A 16,637-nucleotide genomic window follows, 5' to 3' on the forward strand; every position below is an offset into this window, starting at 1 on the left:
GGGCTTGGCTTTTCACCCTTTTGTAAGCGTTATAAAGTTATTAGAACTCCTGAAGGCATATTTGGCTGCAGAGAAAATAGGAAGAGATAAAAATGCTATACAGTAAGTAATAGGCATCTGATAAATGAAATGGTAATAAGAAATAAATAGTATTTGACACCTAAATATAAATTACTCAGCTAAACTGTTCTGTCCACAGTCACAAGGATGGAAATAGTTTCAAACCATGTTTTTAATGAAAATTGACATCTGGAAGTTTCTCCTTGCTTGATATTTACTTCTAGCAATGGTTAATGCTACAAAAAGTATCAGTTTGTAACCCCTGATATTTGTTGCAATGCAGTGTAACTGCAGAATAGAGGCTGTAATTGGCAGTGAAATGATTATTTGTTATTTATTATCTATTATTCTTCAAGACACTTCCGGCCCAGCCCACTCTGTGTCCCATGATTGATCCCTTTGCTGGGCCAGGTAGATGCACAGGGAGAAGTTAATGGAGCTGCAGGTCAGGTGGGGACTGGCAGTGTCTGTTGCCAAATCTCTGAGGCTTTTAAAAACAAAAGAAGACCTTAAAAAATTGGATGGTAGGGATATTTAAGAGGATATTTTGCGAAGTCCTTATCCAAGAAAATTCAAATGTCTCAGGCGTAAAGGAGTCCTGAGGTGCAAAGTCATTCATAAAGATGTTGTTTTCTGTAAAGTTATTGAACAAATTCCCAAAATGAAGGAGTTTATTCCGTTTCAGCCATTCATATGAATTGTAAATTAGTTCAAAAGGGTCCTTTATAAAAAAAATATTTGCAAAATGAATATATTTCAAAGTGCCATAGGTACTTCATAGCATGAATGTGTGGAGTACTTTTACCAACCAAGTGCTTTTATATTAGTGGCTCAGTCATCACACAAATCATCACTCCACAGAGCTTAAGTTTAGCAAAATCCACTGTCTAGGAATGTGCTTATACGGCATGTGTATCCCAAATTTTTAAAAAGGACTCAATGTATTTGCCATCTTGAGGAGCCACAGAAGGCACATGAATTTGTTTCTTCCTTTGATGGAGCAAGAGTGAAATATGTGCAATACTGAATACAAGATAGCCAGTCAATGCCTGTTTCCTTTTCAACACTTGTACTGGGAACTCTGGAATTCAACCTGTGCTGCTGAACTGGGTTTTTTGCAATTGAAACTCAGTTGGTTTAACAGGGGTGATAAGTAGGTATAAAATGAAGCATTGATATAGATTAGGTATCTTCAACAGTTAAACACTACAGAAAATTACTGACTTGGATCTGTCAGCCCAAATTACAGAGGCTATTTTTTTATTAAATAATTATTTCTAGAAATTTTCAGTTAATAAATTTGGAGGTACTAGGGAATCTAGCCTGGTTTCCTTGGCTGGAATGGATCTTAGTCCTAGTTAGAATTCAGTTAGGGCTGTTTAATTGTCTATCAAGGTGTCAAATGAACCTCAGGAATGCAGTGCCTGCACCAGTAGGTAACAACAGATCACACTGACTATTTCCTTTGCATTCAGTCACATTAATTATATTTTATCTATATTTTACTTGTGTAGGGACATTGTCAGAAACACCTGGGATGATGAGGTATGAAATGATGAGGTGTGAGGATGACTGCTCTGGGAAATTGGGACCATCCCTAATTTTCCAATTTAAATTCAAGATTTGCCATGAGAAATGACTCAGCAGGTTTCTTTTTATTTCTGCTCTCTTTGTCCAGATTGATTCAACTTCCTGTCCCATTTGTGAAAGAATTGTAACCACTGAAACAGCTGTAGATGAACTTCTTAGAGGCAGAGGCACCTCTTACTTGTTTGAGGTTTTTTTGGATTTGTTTTTTTTTTTTTTTTGGTTGGTTAGTTGGTGGGTTTTTTTGTTTGTTTGGGTTTTTTGTTTGTTTGTTTGGGGGTTTTTTTGCTTCAGATGTTTTCTCTTACATATTTTTCACTACTGTAGTGGCAGTTCCACCTCCTAAAATAATCTTCTCCCTTTTCCATCATAATGATAAACCCACTAATTTTCTAATATGCCTTTAGAGCACTTTGAAATGTTCAAAGCACATCTTGCTGGTTAATGGCATCTGCAGCTGTTCTTTTTTCACTGCAGTGTGTCTTGTCTTGGATAATGTTGCCAGAACAGATTTTTTCCATAGATAACACAAAAGAGATGTGAAAGAATTTTGATATGGCCTCAAGCATTTTAGTTATGGGAACACTGTAGCAAAAGTGAGTCTTAAATATTCCAGGTTGGACGGGGCTGGGATGGTGGGAGGTGTCCCTACCCATGGCAGGGGTGGCACTGGTTTATCTTTAAGGTCCTTTCCAAACCTGGCCTTCTGTGATTCTAGGTAAAGGCTATTTATTAATTATAAGTAGTATTTCATTTCTTGTCTTTAGGCTGCAATGGTAGTCTATAGGCCAGGCTTCAGTTTCATTTTTTTCTGGTCCCACCAATGGATTGGATTTCAAATGTCCTTTTTCCTTCTTTGCAGCCAGAGCTGAAGTAGTGGCTGAGTGGCAGCAGAGGGCTGACAGGTGTCACAGCTCCTGAAGTGGCATTTCAGATGTGTGGAATATGGTACATCAACTGCAGCAGGTTTCCAGTGGGTGAAGGTAAGTCCTGCATCCAACCCTGTGATCTCCTGAGGGATGTCAGGGATCCATGGCTGGGGCATTGCTTCTGTAGTGTCTACAATGTTTGTGCAATATAGGGAACATTTCTGCAGGCACTGATCCCTCAGAGAGTTTAACCAGAACACAGGCCATCCTTCTACCTCTGTACAGCACAGTTTGATGAGGGACATGTTTTGAATCCTTTTTCTTGAATTTCTTGTTTTAAACATCAAAGTATCACTTGAAAATTCACAGCAGTGGAGCACCGAAGAGCATGAATGTAAGAATATTTCTGATATTTAGGTTTACAGCTGGAAGTGATCACTCAAACAGGTTCATACTTTCCTTGTTTTAGTGAGTAATTAACTCCACATTTGGACTCTTTCTCCGATATATTGAGCTCAGTATAACTGCTCAGACTTGGGTTGGGAAGGGAACTTCATGGTGACCCTTAGGCTTCAGAGAAGGTGGTAAGTGTGGAAGGACAGAGTATGGGAAACTCTAGACATAAAAATAGTCGGATCTGCTGCTCTGATGCCTTTAATTTTTCAAATTCCCTGTGACTTTCAGTTGTGCTGTTGCTGTGATTCCACAGAGGTGAGAATTCCTCACTTACGGGAGTGTTCATTGTTTTTCTAAGTTTAACACGGAAACAGATTAGGTGCAATAGATAATAAATATCTAAACACTATCATTTTTACAGAATCAAAGGCACAAGCCCACCTGAATTTTGTGGGATAAAAAACTGCCATGCCAGGATTTTAAAGCTCTTTGTCTTGCTGACTCATTCACAGTTTCTACATTCAATTCACTCAGGTCCTGCTTGACAGATGCTTCAATTCTGTGAAAATGTCCTTAAATGACAATTATCTTATTTCTGGCAGCCAAATGGACCAACACTTCAACATCCTTGTGAGCAGCTCTATGGGATGTGTGTGTGTGCAGTCCTCAGGAGAGAGGACTGCTGCAGCCAGGCTGGGTGACACCTGCAGCACTGAGTTGAATTAACTCCTGAGCAACTGCAGAGGCAGATTCTAGTCCTGTCTGAACACAAAAGCTGCATTTTGCAGACAGTGCTCAGCTCTTGTTCAGATCCAGTTTCTCAACAGAATGATTCTAAAGAGGGTTTGGTTTGAAGACTTCCTGACTAGGTTTCAAATTCATTCCTGAGTATCAAGAAGACATAGAGAAAAATATCTGAAATTACTTCTGCATGTCTCTGTTCCATGCACAGTTACATGAATTTTCTCACCACTGTTTTCCCTCTTTTGGCATTTTCTAATATCTCAGTTCATGGTTTAGTTCAGGCCCCTTTCTACTCCATTTGTTCTTGACTTCAGAGCTACTTCTAAATGGACTAAATTTTTAGAAATTAAACGACTGTGAGGAATAAGCTTAAGGGAAAACAGCCCATCACTCTCACTTGTGTGTGAGATAAGTGAATTTTAACTGGGTCCCTACTGCAGTTTTATCTGACAAAGTGCAGCCTTTTTTTTCTTCATAGACTTCTTTGCATTTCAGAGTTAAAGCAAATAATTTGTGAAAGAAAGCTTCCTGCAGAGAGACTGTGGGATGTTCCCTCTGCTTGGAGTGTGAAGTGTCTCCCTACAAAAGAGGAGGAACAAGAGCTGCTTTTGTTGATTATCATGTAAACCTGTGACTCCATATGCTTCCCAAATTCTCTTCCCTTCTTTTGAAGGATCTTTCTTAAATTACTTCCAGCTGTGCTTATTCAGGAATGCAAATTTCCTGTTACAGTATCTGGATAATGACAAGAGTTGAGGAGGTAAAATATTCATGTTTAACTATAGTTCATGGAACAAAGAGCAGTGGGGCAGACAGCAAGGCCCTGCTGAGCTGCTGGGGGCTGTGACACAGCCTTGGCTCAGTCACTACAGAAGGTGACCAGGGAGATACAGGAACTGGAAATATCCTGACTGGGCATTTTCCTCCTGTGCTGCTTGGATTTTCTATACTGAATTTCAAGAGAGACTGAGGGTAAGCATAACAGATACACTTCCCTATGATTATATTATTCTGTAAAGCATCCTACATGAATAAAGGGTCCTCAGGACACCAAAAAAGAATACTCTCATAGACTCATAAAATCAGGGACTCCCAGAATGGGTTGGAAGGGACCTAAAAGCCCGCCCAGTGCCACCCCTGCCATGGCAGGGACACCTCCCACTGTCCCAGGCTGCTCCAGCCCCAGTGTCCAACCTGGCCTGGGACACTGCCAGGGATCCAGGGGCAGCCACAGCTGCTCTGGGCACCTGTGCCAGGGACTGCCCACCCTCACAGGGAACAATTCCTGCCCAACACCTGACTGAATTTCTCCTCTGTCAGAGTGAAGCCCCTGCCCTTGCCCCTGGCACTGCAGCTCCTGGTGCAGAGCCCCTCTCCACACTCCCTGCAGCCCCCTCAGATCCTGGCAGGCTGTGATGAGTTTATCAGATGAGATGAGAAACTGAAGTTCACTTCCTGAATATATAAATTAGTGCTGTATAATGCATACTTTGCCTCTTTCAAGTGTAATATTTCATTCTTATGTAGAAAGACCAGAATAGGAAAACCAGGGCGTTCCTGATGCACAGAGCAGGTATTGGAATGAAATTCCTCTATAGTTTTGTTTTTGCACAGATGGCATGTGGAAAGAAATTTAATTTGCACTTGGAATCCCTGTCATGAATGTTGAACCTGGCCTATAAATCAGAGCAGAGTGTTCCCCCTCCAGCTGCCTGATTTATCCTGTCTCACATCTTCACTTTGCTTCTCTACAAATATCCACTTGTGTAGGTTTTTAAAACCTGAATTTTGAATTCTCAGTGTGAGCCCACAGAACAGACACTCAATGTACCTGCAGGATTAGCTCATTACATGTATTTCAGGATGGATATTAGTATTCTAAATGAAATAGACTCACATGTGAGGGCAAAAGCTTTGATTTTAGTAGGATGACACTCCAAAGTACAGGGAATCTCCAGGTGGCTCTTAAGGAAATGTCTAAGAGAGAACTGTTAAGAGTAAGTGTCATTTCATATAGTCTGTGCAAGGAGATGGAGTCTGAATTTATTACTTCTGCCTTTTTGGTTCTCTTCAAGACCTTGCTTGAGCTGAAAGAACTTTGGAAACATTGTTAGGATAATTATAAGACATACTCTGGTCAAACAGATACCAAAGAAGGATGATTATTTTGTTAGAAATTACAAGTGCTTCAAAGACATCAGGTGGGGAAATACATTGACACTGTCCTGTCTCTTGTGATCTCAGTACTTACTAACATGGACATTTAAGGTTTTCCTATCTGCTTTTTAATAGAAAATTATCTTCAATGTAGAAGAGTGATGAAACGAGTGATTTGTTTTTGAAAACAATGAACATGTACCCGAGCTGAAATTCAGCTTTTCATGGCAAAAAGTTTGTTCCTGGTTGAATCCTGAAACAGTTGAGTCATCAGAGACTCATCCCTGCATTTTCCAGCTATCTGGGGAATCCCAGCCATGCCTGGGCTGCAGGGTGCATGCAGCTCTGGAGCAGGATCTGGAGCAGCCTGGCTGGGCTAAGGAACTGGAAACTCCTGAAATCCCCCTGGCAGGATGAGATTCCCTAAGGAATTTGCACTGCACAGGCTGTAGAGATTGGCCAGCAGAGGAGAAAGGGCATTAAAAGATTGATCCATTGACTGAAAAACTCCCCAGAGCGCCAATCATTTCTGGGTCAAAATAACCTCAAATACTTGGACATTGTGCTCTGATAAAATGAACTGGCAAAAGTTCCGCAGTTGTTTCAAAGGTGAAAAGTGAGAATTAAAAGCTAAATCAGAGTCTTTCTGAAACAATTTTAATGGGAATGTGTGGATAGAACTGTTGTCAGCTTTAACAATAAATACATAAATATACAGTGTGTATATATGCACACACATGTATGCCTATATACATTTATATCTATGTGTATATATATATATAGTTACTCACTTTGTGTTTTAATAGTGATGGTGAGGAGGAGAATAATAGCATATTTAAAATTTCTACTATAGTGTCTCCAAGAAAAAATACACATAGCCAGGGCTAGAAAAATGAACCCAAGAGAAAACTAAATAGTTTGCGTTTCACATATATATTACATATGAAAAGATGGCCGTACACTCAACCTTTCAAGGTTTCATATGCAATAAAAATGATTTGAATTCTGCTCAGATGTTAGTTTGCTCAAAAATTGACAAAAATGGCTCAAAAATGGACATATTCTGTATGCCATAAAATAAATCAAAATTTAGTGTATTTAATTATTTTGATGCGTTTAACCCAGCCAATTACTACATTGTTAGTCACAGTTGAGGAAAAACTTCCTAAAAATGTATCTTGCAGGAACACTTGCTGATATAACCATGCAGCAGATGCAGTTTCTGTGGCTTTCCTCATCTGTGTAAACACTAATAAAGACACACGAGTAGCGATTGCTAAAATCTAATGTAATGCAAAGGTTTTTCCCTCTCCATTCCTGACAACCTGCATTTGCAACCACTCAGTTACTTTTATTTTAAAATCGCTTTTCAATTTCATTCTGGTGCTGTAGGGGAAAGCTTTTTGACAAAGGCATGACATAAACCATTTCTATTGCAGCTCCATCATAGCTTCCACAGCTAAACTAGACTGGACAGTTCATTAAAAAGAAAAATTAATAGTACAAGGTTGTAGGGAAACAATAACAGATTATGACTGGCCTGTGGCAGCGCAGTGAATTCATGTAGTGGAATGAAAATGACTCCCCTATCTCATAAATGAAGGTTTGTTCCAAGGTTTTAGGTGAAGTCTCCTGTTCCTTTACAGGAAAAAGCTGTCTGGTTTCTGGACTATAAAAGCAATACTTGTAATTACTGCAGGAGAATAATGTGGATTTTTTGGGATAGAAATCACCCATTTGATAATCATTGAATACGTAGTAATAAACATAATATCAAAGAGAATGGCATAACATCACAGAGAATACAACACAATAAACAGATACTTTAAAGCAAAAAAGTAACCCTCTCATTGCTGGTCACAGTCCGGAGGGACAAAATGAGAGTGGAGTCAGGACTTGATCCTATTTTTTTCTTATCTAAGGTAGTAACTCCTCTAGACAAGGCTAAATTTGCTAAATTCAGTGTGCCAAAGCCAAAATGTTTGTGATTTCATGGCAATTCTTTCAGGTCTGCTGCAGCTACCTATGTAGCATCATGTGTGATTTCTCTCTTTCTTGAGGCTGTTCTTAAACATGATTTAACTTGTTCTCTGACTTGGTGCAACAAAGTCCTAAAGCCTCCCTCTAGATGGGAGCGCATATTTTCCCCAATTTCCTCAGGGTTCCATGGCTCAAATTTTCTGTATCATTCTGGTATGTGTGGCAAGCAAATAGACTCAGACCTTAATGCTATAATCTGAGTTGCATTATATTGATGCTCTCAGAAGATATTTCAAAGAATATGAGCTCTGGGATGCATTACCCGTTTCTTTTGGCCAGTAGCCACAGCCTCCTAATGGATTCAATGGGATAATGGGAGAGGCCAGGAAAGGGGAAGTCTGAGCCAACATTACATTTGGAATCAAAAGCAGGACTGACACTGAAGGGTATTTTCTGGTTCTGTTTTTGAACACGATCTTTTAGAAACAACAACCTAAAATACTGAATATTCATGGTCACAGGGTCTGGCCCCCTGTACTTTTGCAGATTTATCCCTTCTTTTACAGGAGAACTTGGCCATTTGGCCTCCAACTCTCCCATCTCTCCCCCCAAAGCAGAAAAGCCGATTACATAAGCTGCACAGCCTGGCCACTGTGAGAGGCCTCCTGGCCGTCCTGGCTCGGGTTCCTGCCATCAGCTATGTTTTGTGAACCAGGGCTGCATTGAAGCTATTCTCATACTTTCTTGCTGCTTGCAGCATGTGTGAGTTGCAGCGCGCTGGGTAGAAGATATTCCCTATTTATTCCAGGAAACGTGCTCACACAAACATTTAGCACTCACTAATGAGCTGTTCATCCCAAGGCTGGGAGCCAGCTGCAGCCTTCACCGCTCTGCTGTCCTGTGTCTCCTGTCCCCCTCTGCCCTGTGTGAGGCCCAGGAGGGAACAGCCCCATCCCAGGAACAGGCTCACCCCAAGGACACCTCAACAAAGACTGTGCAGTGCTCTCTCCCAGTAAAGCCACTGACTCACTGGTTATCACCCCTCTCCTGCTCCCAGCATCAGCAGAATGACACCAAAATTGTGTATTCAACAAATAGAATGACCACTTTTCTCCTTGTAGGTCTGTAGTAATTTGATTTAACAAATATTTAACATATTTAACAAATACAGAGATAATTAATTGTTTAAGTGGGAAAACTTACTAGCAAAGAATAGAATGGCAATGACTTTTTAACAGCTGTCAAAACCACTCTCCTAAGCAGGGGCTGGTGCTCTGCTGGGTTAGGGTTATCCAGGTTACTTCTGCTCCCCACGTGCTGCTCCCTCTGTTTCCTCTGCACAGCTCACACAGGGCTGACACACTGCCCTTTGTCCAGATGAGAGCTTTGCTTCTGACCAGTTGTGGAGCTACATCCAGGTCTCAGTCCAGGGTCCTTGAAGTCTCCACCAGTTTAATCTGCTGCAACTTGTTGAGCTCATCTAACCCAAAAGGACAGAAATTAAAAACCAAGAATGTTCTGTTGGCCTAAATTCTAAAGAGTCTAACCAGAGAATTATCAGTTCTGCCACACTGAGCCCTTATACAGGTTATGTACAATTAAAAGTGGTGCACAGGAGCTTCCCAGTCCCTGACTTTTCCTGATGGAAAGGAACCATCTGCTTCCTCAGGCAAAGGTCTTGAGGCAAGATGGGGGTGGCACCTTATTGCAGAGAACTCAGGGATGGATCCTTCTCCCTGGACCCAGAGCCATTTTTCTCTTTATAACATGTTATTTTTCTAGTCACTGTTAAATTTGCAAACCTGCTTCTAAGGCTGCACTTTTTCCTTGGCTCTGTAGGGCACATGGCAGCCTGTGTTGCTGTGAAAGGTGATTTTCTGTGTGTTGAACAGCACCCTCTGCTCCCTGTGCTGTCTCTGAGCTTTGTGCAGCTCCCAGACTGCAGTGGTTCCACAGCTGAGGCTTGGGAAGCAGTTTCCAGCCCCGCTATTCTCCAATTTCCAGATCGCCTCTCTCCTCCTTTGCTGTCTTCTGGCTGCACAGGTAGTTCACTGTGTATGGACCAGTGCATTGTAATTTTTACCCTTTCATTTCAAACATACACATAATCCCACTGTGTTACAGCACGGAGCCAGCCTGAGTGAAGCAAAAAACCCAAGCAAAACAGGCAATGACCCTTTGGTCGTTAGATAACTTCTTACAGCCAAATAAATTAACCAAACCCAAAGCCTGGGCAGGCCAAAAGTGGTGTTGATGCTGCCTAAGAGTCCAGCTGGGTCCTGCTGCCTGTGCTGGCAGCTCACTCCAGCTTGGGCATGTCACAAGTGAGAGTGACACTGTCCTAAAGGCTTACAAGGGGCTGAAAATTTTAAAAGTTCACATTAACATGTGGAAAATAATGCTTCACACTATTTATTTAAGCCCAGTTATTAAATAAGCATTTAGTAAATATTCCTATTGGCAATGTCATTCTTACACCATCATTCATTTGGTTTAGTTAGAGCAGTGTTTACAAACATAATACAAGTGTTTGTGTATGACCCTAATAATTATTCTTCCTGCTTATAATAAGGAAGGATCTGCCATTCCTTGGGTCTGACTCTAAACTCACTTGTGGAAGCTTAAGCCAGAAGGGGTTCACAAAATTCACACAAAGAGTTAAAAAAAAAAAAAAAAAGGTTAAGTTTTTTATAGCAATGTTTACCCTGTCAGCCATCCATTGGAACAAGAAATATGTCTGTCTGCTCAGAAAGATGTTCCCCGTTCTTGGATGAATCCCCAGAGTCAGTTTCTCCAGCTGGTGCCTGTCTGGTGCTTTATTTCCTCTGACCACTGGATTTCCAGGAAGCTATTTCTTATTATCCTTTTGCTCACCCTTGTGAGTGTTTAAGTTGAAAACACTGTCTTTGTGTCTTCAAAGCATTGAGAAAACAGAAGTTTAGCTTGCAGACAAGCACTGTGTCACTGTCCTTGGGTTGGATATGGTAAAGGCTCCATAAAGCAATTCAGATACTGATCCACGTGGGTTATTCTTATGCAATATTATCTCATATACCAGGGATATTTAAAGGAAAAGCAGGATGGGCATTTCAGTATCACCCATAAAGAAAAACAGAGCCAAGGAATTAAAAGAAAAGCTTTAAATGGAAATCTCCATGTTCTTTGCAATGTGAACAATACTAACAAGCACCAGAAGCCAGAGAACAAGGTGAGGGTTAGCTAAGTTTGTTCTGAAATCAGTGCTGCTTATCAGATGAATACCAAATCCCCACAAATAAAAGGGAATCCCTAGCAAAGGTAAAAGAACTTTTATTCTGGGAAAAAAAAAACCCAAAAACTCATGAGATGCTCAATATGCTATACCTAGCAATTTTAGCCTGACTTGGAGCCAAAGCCAAAGTACAGCTGGAACATAAAGTTACACATTTGGAAACTCTGTGGAGCTGTGAAAGCCTCGTTTTCCTCTATCAGGGCTGATCAAATTCCCAGAGCAGAGAGGGAGGCATTGGAGCTGACGGATGGCCACACACAGAACCTCCCCAACTGCCGCAGCCCAGTCTCCAAGGGCTCCAATACGATGGATTTATGGACTGTTCCATTTTGTGCCCTCCACTGGATCATTGGTCCTGGGCTCTCCAGCCCCTTCATCTTGTTCACCATCCACTTGCTTTAACACTGCAATTGGCCTTCCAGTTCTCACCAGCCCTCTTGGGCTTAATACATAGAATTTAAAAGCTTTCTATTGACACAACTTCAATTTTTTTTTCTCTCTGCACTCCCAGGACTGTCAGCAGTCATTTTAGCTTGGTGCTTATTTCAGCTGGAAAGTTGACATTTCCTTTTAAAACAGCTAAAAATGGTCCAAAGTTTTAAAGTATTCCATCCTTCTTCCAATAAATGTAGCAAGCACCAATGTTTCTAGAAAGCTTATGTTTGGTGACAGACTCTCTCATCTCTCTTTAACCTAACAGTTCCTTTTCCAGAAAAAAAAACCCCATAATTACTCCAACAGGAATTTATTTAATTACTGTTATGGGAGACTTCAAAAGAAATTGGTTGCATTGAAATAGTGATATACTCTGGCAACATTTTGAAAAGCACATTTTGGTAGAAAATATGCTGAATGTAAGGGCATGTGTAATGTGGAGGAAAAAAAATGCTGTTCTGGTGAATGGAGCTTCTAGTATTTTTATGTGTATATTTGTACATGCATGGCATTTTTTAAATAATAGGTTTTTGGATTTGTTTCACTTCTATAAATGTAATTTTTTACCTTCTACTTGCCTCATATTAAGGTCATTTCATCAAAAAATTAAACTGTTCTCAATCCAGCACTCCTACGAAATGTTCGGTTTTCCTCTTTCTTTTCCCCAGATTCATTTTTAAGGGCACTTCAGGGATTTTCATTAATGAGAAAGTTGTTATTGATGTGGAAGCTGAAGCTTTACCTGACTGGACACAGGCTCATTCCCACTCCAGTGCTTTCATAGTCTCCTGTTGGTTAAAGGAGACATTGCTGGTGCAAGATGCAGAAACAAGGTTGGTGTTCTAGGACCTGCAGATACACCCCGCCAGACCTGGGGATTGTACTCTTAAGGCCAAGGCTTGCTCTTGACGCCAGAGTAATGGTAACAAAAGGTATTTATAGCCTCAAAATCCCTAATGCATTTCCAAAATGCATCTAATAAAGTTGATTCATAGATTCAGCTATGAATATCACTAATCCAATTTTTAAAACGCCCATTTTGGGCCAATTTTCCACGACAAGCTCTGTGAAATATCAGTTCGGATATTTAAAATTTGCATCTTCTGCATGATAACAATGACACCAAACATCATTCCAGCTAAAGCAAGGCACTACCTTAAATCTGTTGTTGCTACTGGTTCTGTCACAGGAACAGAAATGAAATGTTTTGCCACCATCATCTGTAATTACAGGTCAGAAATAGTGCCAAGCCAGGTCTAGGATGTGTTTGTGGTTCATGTGATCAGTTAGAGAGATGTGATGAACAGGTTTAACTCAAAATGAGTTATTCTTATGAAAAATATGCTGAATCATTTGCCCCTTTTTTTTAGTGGATCAGTTGAATAAAAAACAAATTTTAATTGCAAGCTGACACCAGTCTGTCTTTTTTTGTGCTATTATTGTATTTATTTGTATGCTTAGCATTTCATTGCATCATCCTACCACCTGTTGCTGGATTTTGGGGTTTGCAATTAAAAGTAGGGAATTATGCCTTTGTCCTTACAGCCTATGAACCCTAAAAGTCCATATAATTCCTCTGATTTGTGCTTAGAGCAGATCAGAAAGCCAAAAGCAAGTTGTTTTAATGAAGGTGGTGTTTCATTTGTGTTCGTGTACTTGGGGTTTTTTAGCTTAAGTGGAAATACTCTATGGTGACTAATTACAGCAAGACATCTCAGAAAAAGACTCATGCAAGCATTGTTTTAATTACAATCTTGTGATTTAATAGGTCAAAAATAATAACAGAAGTGTGAAGATTTGGTCTTTCCAGCTGTAGCCTCCATTAGGTATTTAAACAGTGATGGTCTCCTTTATTAGTGCCACTGAGGCTGCTTTAGGAATGTGTTTGAATATTCTGAGGTTGTTATCTCATACTTTTGAGCCAAAATTGGTCTCCTCACAGACAATCTCTGCCTAGGCAAAAATTAATTATTGATTCAATTTTTCATTCAGAAATCTCAAAGGGCTTTTATGCTCTTTATGGAAGAAATCTGCACTAAACTGGAATAGTTAAGCAAGCTATCAAAAGAAGAACCTTCCACAGGCATGGCTAAAGGATCTGAGCTCTTCCTTCTGCAGCTCCAAGAAAGCTGGGGAAAAGAGAAGGCTTTTGATTGGTAATTTAGCTCTCACCTTTCTCTTTTTAGCAAATCTATTTGTAAAGGGAACTCTCAGTAATTCCCTAACTTGTTGAGTTTTATAAAGATAAATGTTCCAGGGCCTGTAATGTGAACCTCTCTAAATGAATCAGGATGGGAAAGTCTTTCATCAGGAACTTTCCTGCATGAGGGAGACCAAACTGAAGGGGACAAGGGGATTGAGGAGTCCGGTAGGATTAAATTCAAAGTGGAAGAATGTTCTGGAGAGGAATACACTGGCCACACAAAGACCACCCAGGATGCTTTAGTAGTCCAGCCTTTGGGCAGCACCGCTGAAGCTGCCTCTGGAAATGAAGCTGTAAGTGCAGAACCACAGAATGAATTTAGATTTCTGCTTCTGAGGGGGCTGCCAGCCCTTCAGCAAGAGATTATGGGTCTGAGCAGAAATGAATTGCTGTCTGGAATTCTGTCTGCCTTGGTCTGGGAGCTCAATAGACCTGCCTGCAGTCGTTAGTTTTTGATAGGTTTTCACCATTTGATCTTGACTTACTGTCTAATTTCTGGCACAAAACTAAGAGTCTATCAACCACAGCACAAATGTTATTCAGATATTCATACATATCAATTCTTAGGGGAAAAAATATTCAGGGTTGGTTTAGCATGTAAATACAGCATTAGTAGTTGCAAGTAAGTTGACTTTAGTTGTCATTTGTGTCCTCCTCAGGCTGTCATAGATAGCCACTTACATAATAACAAAATGACTGAGACTAGCATGGGCTTGGCTTCAGCCTCGCTGGCCTTGGATCATCCAGGGAATTATGAGAATTCTAGTTTGTCTGAGAAGCACAAGAACACAATTACTATTTAAAATAAACTCTACCAAAAGCTTAGTCATCACTTGAAATTACTCTATCAATCACCATGTTCTTTAATAAGACTGCCTTCCTTATGCTGGTTGTGTTCCTGTAGAGTTTATGCTTAAAACCAGACAGCCTCTGTCACATTTATCTTAAGTGGATCTCCCCAGGACAGCAAGTAAATGTAAAACTCTGTTTACGGCCATTTTTCATTTCCCAAGCCTTTTAATATCACTCTCTCAGGCTTATTTCTGTGTCATTCACTCCATAACGTACTAAGTTGTCTTCCTGCTTTCCCCTGCTTTATATGAGGTACAGCAAGAAGCAATCTCACCCTTCCCCAATGAGCACAAATTAAATCAAAGCTTGGGGAAAATGCTCTCTCTCCATGATGGATTCAGAGGTAGATGCTGACAGATAGCACATCACACTGTTCAGGAGGTTATTTCTCTACTTTCTTGCACAATGACTTCTGCTTTCAAAGGGCCATCATTTTCTGGCTTTGTCTATGGTTTTGTAATGCTGAGTCTCAATGCTGCTGCAGGAAAATGTGGTTGCATTTCAAAAACTCTTCTTTGGAGCAGCTGGGGATTTTGTCTTTAAACATCTCAGTAATCCAATACAGTGCTATAAAACTTAATTTAAAAAATGCAAAGGATTAAGATTTCCTTTCATAGGACTCTACAGAACTCAGAATAGGATTCCACAAAACTTGCTTAGCATTTTTGAAGTTCCTTCTATTGTCAAGATGCAAATCACCAGTTCTGTAAGGATTTCACTTCTGTATTTAGTACATACAATCTTGCCATGACCTAGAACTCCTTTGTGGTGGAATACCTCTAGAATCTTGGCTGTTTCCTCACGAAATATAAAGTTATGTATAAAGTTATATATACACTTATGTCTGCAGAACTGCAGCCTCAAATTTGAATCCTTTACATTGCAGTGTAAAGTGCTCCCATACGAAACATAGAACATGAACTGGGGGAGTGTGAGGTTTTCATTATTCAGTGCAATAACTAAGTGGGTTTTTTTTTCCCCCAGGGATCCTTAAATATGAAGAATTTCCTTTTCTGGACTAAATTCTTTTGTCTCATAAGACTAGTTATGTTTTGTGAATGGCACAGAAAACTTTATATTAATTTGCATTCAGTTGAGGGGCTTTTGCTGTTCTCTCCAGTGAGGCCTGGAATGTGCTCCTCTAGCAAGAGGGACCTGGAGCAGTAGAGAGGCTCACAGGGAGTTACTGGCTGCTGGTCTACTTTGAAATCACACATTGGGGAAAACGAAATTTACCAGCTACATATACAGCAGGAACATGTAGAGATCAGAGCTCTTGCCATCTAAACAAAACATTTTACATGAGACCAGTGAACACTGGCTTTTATTAAAAAATTCCAGGATGGTTTTGGCTGGAAGGTACCTTAAAGCCCATTCAGTGCCACCCCTGCCATGGGCAGGGACACCTTTCACTGTCCCAGGCTGCTCCAGCCCCAGTGTCCAGCCTGGCCTTGGGCACTGCCAGGGATCCAGGGGCAGCCACAGCTGCTCTGGGCACCTGTGCCAGGGCCTGACCACCCTGCCAGGGAACAATTTTTTTTCCCTAAAATCTGCTCTAAATCTTCTCTCTATGAGTTGTCCTGTCATTCCATGTTCCTGGTGCCTGATTCCCAGCACACACAGATATACATGACCAGATTCTGGGGCTGCTCACAGGCATGGAGTCAGTGTCATGTAGAAGGAGTCCTTCAGTTTTTAATTCTCCTATTTCACACATGATGAGTGGGGCCCATGGTGCTGGCACTGAGAGAGGGAACTGTGCTGGTGCTGTGTCCCAGTGCTGCCCTGGGAGAAGGGGCTCATTTGAGGAAGCAAAACTCATCCCACTCAGTGGGATGATTTCCTGACTGGAAATACACCGGAAGCCCTAAATTGCTGGGGTACAGCCGAAAGCTGATGTTGTCTCATCTCCCGGTTCACCCGTCCTTTTAAAGGAGGCCTTGCAAATTTGACACAGCAGTGTTGCACCTCCCTTAATTCTGCTTAAGGGTAAATTCAGCCTGGTTTCTAGTAACAGTGGAAAAATGCAATAATCCTCATTTGAGTCTTGTCCAAATTTAGCATGTCTGGAATTTAAAATTTC

At 40.7% G+C, this 16,637-nt stretch overlaps 1 protein-coding gene across 9 annotated transcripts in view; it reads left to right on the forward strand.

The window, feature by feature from the left end:
- Nucleotides 1-16,637, forward strand: part of CDH11 (cadherin 11) — an 89,896-nt gene that overhangs the window by 38,614 nt on the left and 34,645 nt on the right. For 5 of the 9 annotated variants that reach the window (XM_072934436.1, XM_072934437.1, XM_041718508.2 and 2 more), the window contains one exon: nucleotides 2,510-2,630. The gene's annotated coding sequence lies outside the window, so the exon portion shown is untranslated. Of the gene's footprint in view, nucleotides 1-2,509; nucleotides 2,631-12,167; nucleotides 12,333-13,491; nucleotides 13,656-16,637 lie in introns of all 9 variants that reach the window. The other 4 variants (XM_030282705.4, XM_072934440.1, XM_072934441.1 and 1 more) reach the window with 2 other exon arrangements.

The sequence above is a fragment of the Taeniopygia guttata genome, chromosome 11 (assembly GCF_048771995.1).
Source record: "Taeniopygia guttata chromosome 11, bTaeGut7.mat, whole genome shotgun sequence".
In the NCBI taxonomy this organism is placed as follows: domain Eukaryota; kingdom Metazoa; phylum Chordata; class Aves; order Passeriformes; family Estrildidae; genus Taeniopygia; species Taeniopygia guttata.